The sequence below is a fragment of the Myodes glareolus genome, chromosome 26, assembly GCF_982192425.1.
Source record: "Myodes glareolus chromosome 26, mMyoGla1.1, whole genome shotgun sequence".
Lineage (NCBI taxonomy): Eukaryota > Metazoa > Chordata > Mammalia > Rodentia > Cricetidae > Myodes > Myodes glareolus.
The window spans coordinates 2955076-2961719 of NC_142051.1; the positions used below are offsets into that span (position 1 = coordinate 2955076).

The following is a 6644-nucleotide window of genomic DNA, read 5'->3' on the forward strand; positions in this document are numbered from 1 at the left end:
GGACTGTGTCACATGACAAGGAAAACATGAAAAGAAAATCATTTTGCGTCAATTGTGTAGCTCTGACTACTGGGGCACTCACCTTCAGCCTCTTGCCTCTTCCTGGGTGTTCTATATAAAAAGTGTCAGCAACCATTTGATGAACTGTCACTGTTCCTCTCTCTCTCTCTCTCTCTCTCTCTCTCTCTCTCTCTTTCTCTTCATGTGCATAAAATCAATTATCAGAGTTCAAGTTTGTCCCTCGCCATATGGCAGGTGTCAGGGAAGGTGCTCCTGGCTTCTGGAAGGTAGATTGATTGACAAGCACCTGTCCCAGGCAGACCTGAGAGCTGACTGATCTCCAGGGAGGAAAAGGGCTATGTTTCTTATGTCAGACAGATTTGCCTTCAGCCTGACATTTGGGGAAAATTACATTTTTTCTTTTCTTTCATTTTTCAGGCACTTGTGGGAGTTTACAGTTTCAAATCCTTATGATTGGGTCCGAGTATTATAAAGAGGCCTCAGGAGACTAAGTGACTTTCAGAACTTGGCACTTACATTTAGAAATTCCCTTTCTCTTTCCCAAAATTAAGAGAGAGAGATTCTTAGCACTTTGTTGTCTGGATTATCATGATTTCCAGGCCTAATGACAGAAAGTCCTCAGGAAAAGGAGCGGAGAATTAGTTTCAGTTTGCTAAGCGAACCAGACACCCTGGGACTAAAGAATAAAACAAAACTGCCGTGCCTCTTAGAGTTGGCCCGTTGTCCTGGATACCGATTTGCAGCAAGCAAGTTTTAAGCTACGGGAAAACATAAACTCCTGGGCTGTTTAAGTTCATTGCCGTGTGCTCACTTGTGCTCTGACGGCACCACCTGATACAACAACAGGCACCGTGGCTCACTGGGACTTTAGACAGCCTTTAATTGTGCAGATATCACCTGGACACACTCCTCCGGGAGTCAGGAACAAACATGGCTCATTGTGAGCTGGCTCCTGTCGGCTCTGGCCCGCTTGGAAAGGAAGCGTCCCCTCTAGAATACAGCTGCTGAGCCACACCCACATTGTGAAGCGTGAACTTATAAAATCATATTTGTTTGTTTGTAGGGGGCTACACTCATACCACCGTGCGCATGTGCAGGCCAAAGAACACCTTGTGGGAGTCCTCTCTTCTGTGTTAGCCCAAGGGATAAAATTAAGATGATCAAGTCTGATGGCAAGCTGCTCTGAGCCCCCTGGACAGCCCTGTAAAGACAAATCTTAATCAAAGGTGTTAAGCCATAACCTCTCTTCCATCCCCCAAATCACATGCTATCAACATTACAATATAAAATATTTCACCAAATTGAAAAGCCCCACCATCTTACAAACACAAATTTTTAAAATCCAGTCTGTTTTAAAAGCCCCAAATCCCTTTTAAAATTGAAAGTCCCTCAACCATGGGGTCCTATAAAATCAAAAACAAAGTTAAGAACTTCTTTATTTCAGGAGAAAAGAACCAGAGCACAGTTACTACAACCAAATCTAAGCAAACCAAACTCTAGACGTGTAGATAACTCAGCCCGTGTCTGAGATTCAATTACCATCTTCTGGGTCCCCTCAAAGGACTTGGGTCACTTTGCCAGCTCTGCACTCTGCAACACACCCAGACTGTCTGTCTTCCAGTCTCCCCGGGTTCCATTCATTGCCACTGCTCATCCTGTTTGTTACTGGTGGCATCTTCTGCTGCAGCTGGGCTGCACTTTCACCGATAGTCTGTCCTGGGCTCTCTTCAGAGATCATAGGCCCTGCCACAGTGACAAGCCTCAGCTGCTCTCCATAACCCCTTTATGTCTTCAAACCAGTACCACCTGGATGACTCTTACATGACCAAGTTTAGGTGCCAACATGGGGTGCAACCTTGGCCGCCTTTGGAACATGGCCTCTGTGTGTTGGCCCTGAGAAAGGAACTCCCAGAAGACTTCACCTCAGTGGTGCTGGTGTCTTAACCCCAGTTAATTCTTCAGGCCAAGCAGACCAGCATTCATTGTTCCAGCAAAGCAAAGGGTTTACTTTAGTGATTCTGGTCTTTTGTTAATCACAGTTGATTCTTTAGCTCCAGCTGACCAGACACCACAGATTCTTCGCACAAAAAGCCTGGTAGAGTTTGTACTTCCTCTGAAATTTCACCAGCCAAGCCTCCATTGTCTGCATTGCTCTTAACATTTTCATCTTCTGACCCCCTAAATAATAGCCCACTGAGCTCTAAACATTCAAGAGCTTTTCTAGCCCAAAGTTCCAACCTCCTACCACAATCCTTCCAAAAGCAATGTGGTCAGGTTGACCACAGCAATACCCCATGATCCTAGTACCAATTTCTGTCTTAAGGTGACCATTGCTGTAATTAAACATCACAAACAAAAACATGTCAGGAAGGAAAAGGTTTATTTGACTTCTATACTGTTTGTTCATCATCGAAGGAAGTCAGGACAGGAACTCAAACCAGGTAGAAACCTGGCTATAAAAGCTGATGCAGAGGCCGTGGACGGGTGCTCCTCTTGGCTTGCTCAGCCTGCTTTCTTATAGAACCCAGAACCACCAACCCAGGGATGACACTACCCACAATGGGCTGGGCCCTCCCCATGAAGAACTAGAAAAAAATGCCCTATAAATTTGCCTACAACTGGATCTTATGAAGGCATTTTTCTCAATTGAGATTCCTTCCACTATGATGATACTAACTTGAGTCAAATTGACATAACACTAGACAGCTCCAGAGGGTAGAATGATTTTATTCTATATTGGTCTTGAATGCTGTTTTTATTCTAGTAGTTAGGTCTTAATGTAAGAAACCATTAAAGAGACATTCATATTATGGACTATGGAGAGGCTGAATCCCAAGTTGGTTCCCTAAACCCAGAGCCTCAGTGAGATCAGTTCATCCTTCTGGTACAAGGATTTATTAGGCTGTTGGTTTCTTTAACATAGCAGTATCTATGTGTATTAGTTAGACTGTGAGCTCCCTATAGGCAAACATTATTCCCACTCTGTAGTATGAGGTGTTTGTTGTTGATGATGGACATAGCTTTAATATTTTACTAATTACTCCCATCAAAGGGATTATTAAAATTTAATTTTGTAAGTTTACCAGTATGAGTGTCTTATCTGCATGTATGTATGCATACCACATGAGAGCCTGGTGCCCACAGAGGCCAGGAGAAGGCTTTAAATTTCCTGGAATTGGAGTTAAAGATGTTTGTGAATTTCTATGTGGGCCCTGGGAAACAAACCCAGGTGCATTGCAAGAGCAAAAAGTGCTCTTGACCACCATCTCTGCATCTTGTCCATTAAAAAGATCTTTTAAAATAGAAACCAAGCATGGCAATGGATGCACCAAGCATGATATTGCACGCATCAAATGCAACAATGCATGTACCCATAATTCCAGAACTTGGGAAGTGGAAGCAGAAAGATCAGAAATTTAATGGCCTAGGATACACATGACTCTGTCTCAAAAAGACAAAGGTTTAAAAGATTTGCTATGATGTGTTAGTAGATTCCCAGAAGACTCAACCCTTCTTTACTTTTAACAAATATTATTAGAAAAATCATCAAGCCCAAACAGCAAGGTGGGCTTGGATTTAGTAATAAAGTCAAGAGGCTATTTATGACCATAATCTATAATGGCTTCTGTCTGTCCACAATTCCAAGGCAAGGGCCCAGAGCTGGTATAAGGAAATGACAGGGAGACCTCCAGGATGGGATGCACAAATTTCCTTTTCTGTCTAAAAAGGATCATGGATAGGTTTTCTCTAGGACACTTCAGTATAAGGCAGGTAGAATTTATCTGATGTTTCAGAACTGCAGATTCTCTGGCATCCGTCAGTCTCACTGATACTAACTTGAACCGTAGGAATCCATCTACACCAATGAGGTTTAAGACAGCACAGACACATGACGTTCTCTGAATATCGCTGCATCTTACGGGCAGGTCCAGAGCAGAACCACCAGCATTCACTCACATGTAACACAGGAGAGAGCGACACCCTCTGAAGACAAAGATGGCTTAACTGTGGACTGTCCTCTGACAAGTTACTTGGATAAAAACGGATTTTAGATTCTCTAGGCGAGTTTCTGAGAATAGGAAGAATATAGGGAGTGAGGTAAGTAAGGACCTCCCTTGTAAGACTTTTCTTTTTCAGCATTCACTTCAAAGGACACCACATCTCCTTGCTCTGCTCCTGCCCGTTCCCACTCCCACCACAGAGAGTGGCTGTCTACAAAAATAGCCCATAAAGAGTAGTTGGGAAGTGAGGGTGATGCCTCGTCGTGGGCCACTGCTTGCTCACGCCCCATGGTTTGGAACAATTTGGTGACTCAAAGGCTTTCATAAGTCCTGGGTTTCATGTCCCTGATGCCACTGTTCCGTTTCAGGTAATGAAGTTATCACCCTGTGTTCACATCCGTCCTCGTCACTGAGTAGGACAGCAAGCCCCACTTAATATCTCATCCTAGAGACAGCAATTTTGGCACTAGAAGCTCAAGTTTTTGTTTCTGTTGCTGTTGTTTCTTCTTTCTACCCCCTGCCCATGTGTGCGTGCTTGCATGCGTGTGTGTGTGTGTGTGTATGTGTGCGTGTGTGCGCACGCGCCTGTGCATATGCATGAGATTCTGAGCATAGAATTCCGAACTTTGCACTTGTTAAGCACATGCTTTACCATTGACCAATATCTCAAACTTTATTTTTAAATATTATTATTACCATGCAAGCAAAAAAAATTCCTTAGATATCTCTAATGTCTAGCAAATACAATCAACCATCACCTGGGGTTGAGAGAATAAATAATTTATCAGTCAAAAATTTGTAATTTGTCAACTAGAGCCCACTTAAATGGGAGGATACCATCCTTTAATTTTTAAAAGACTTATTCCATTTTTAAGTATGTGTATACGTGTTTGTGTCTGTGAATGAATCCGTGCACACCCGTGAGGATGCCTGTGAAGGCTACGGGCATCAGTCCCCTGGATCTGGACTTTAGGTGATGACTGTGAGCTACCCAATGTGGGTGCCGGGAAACAAGATGGGTGTGTGCTCTTAATCACTGAACCAGTTTTCTAATCATCCCCTTTAATTTCTTAAATGGCTAATGCTCAACTATTTTTCAAATAATAATAATAAGTCTAGAAAATGCAAAGACAATTAAAAACTCTTTTACTTTTTAGATGGGGAAGGTAAGGCAGGAAAAAGCAAGTGATTTGTTCAAGGAAATTTTGCCCAGCTTTCCTTTCCTAATAACGTATCGTTTACTGAAACAGAGGAATACCTTTTATGTACACTTTACCAATAAGCTCATGGCTCTTTTATGCGAACCAGTGAAATCCACACCAAAATCAAATCCTTTCTTGAGAGAAAGCTCCTTTCTTCCTTCCTCGTAGGTGTGACAGCTGATGAAACGAACTGCCCCTGCCTGCAAGATGGTGTGGAGCAGTGTTGTCTTGCCGTGCAAAAGAACCTGCCGACCAAAGAGGATTCTTCCTGGAGCAAACCTTTCTGGAAAATTCCACTTTAATCCATGAATCAAAGAGAAAAAACCTGGAGCCTGGCCCAGCCTTTGAGTACAGCAGTCCATACCCAGGGCTGAACGTGCGCATTTTGCAGTCCCTGCGGGTGGAAGTCATGGAGTCAGTCAGCTGACACACTCGGTCTGGCTTCAAAGGATTGCAACGTGTCAGCCACGGTATTTCTTGGTTCTTCCAGAACGTGAGGAGGGCTTCGAGGAGGATAAAAAGACAAAAGTGCTGAACGTGAAACTCCTCTCAGAATAAGCAGCACGGGAAGAAAAGGAGGACGCTGAAGAAGAGAGCACGCTGAAGCTCCACCTCCCGTCCTCCCCTCCACACTCCATTCCACAGCCCCAGGAACTATGTGACTTCCCTTCCTATTTTTGTTAATTTTTAAAATTAATTTGTGGGGTGGGCAGACATGCGGGTGTCAGCGGATAGTTTGTAGGAGTTGGTTCTCTCCCTCCACTGTGTGTATTCCGAGTTTCAAGCTCAGACTCCCAAGACTCCAGCAAAGCCTTCAGTAGCTGGGCCATCTCACTGCCCGCAACCTATGATTTCTTGCTTCACTAATTTCCACCCAGACAAGTTCCAAAGTTCCCCATACTCCCAATTACCTCATTTTCCTGTGCCTCCCCGACAACTACGTGGAATAAAGCAAAGGCTTTCTTGCAAGGATGTCTAGAAATCATAATTGTTTTCTTTCTCCGCAATACTTCCTAACCTTTGCCCTAGTGGGCAGCAGGCACTTAGCCTGCAGAAGCATTAGCGTTGTTATGACTGGAAGGCAGAGGGACAGGAAAGGTTGTTTTTCAGATGTTTATTTCCACCCAGGCTCCACACCAAAGGCAGACTGGGGAGTTCAGGATGAGACAAAGATTTGTGAGCAGCCAACGCAGGGAGGCCTGTGCGGTCTAGCTGACTCCTGTCGGGAGCCTGAGTCTGCACTCCCTCACTTGTCCTTCCCTTCACAGCTGCACGGGGAAACTGGCCAGCTGCAGGTCACCATAGATTAGCCCAGACGATTTTCCCCAGACTGGAAAATTCTGAGCCTAACCATACTGCTCTTTTTTCCATAGTCACAGATGGTTCCAGAGACCACTTCTCACCTCTGGTGAGAGAAGGC

The 6644-nt window shown here is 44.2% G+C and overlaps 1 long non-coding RNA gene across 1 annotated transcript; it reads right to left on the bottom strand.

The window, feature by feature from the left end:
* Positions 1-5151: 5151 nt before the first annotated feature.
* LOC146889840 (uncharacterized) lies at positions 5152-6303 on the bottom strand. The gene is made up of 2 exons (XR_014999725.2): positions 6136-6303; positions 5152-5727 (listed from the first exon to the last, which is right to left on the bottom strand). It is a non-coding gene; the product is annotated as an uncharacterized LOC146889840 (long non-coding RNA).
* Between the last annotated feature and the right edge of the window lie 341 nt (positions 6304-6644).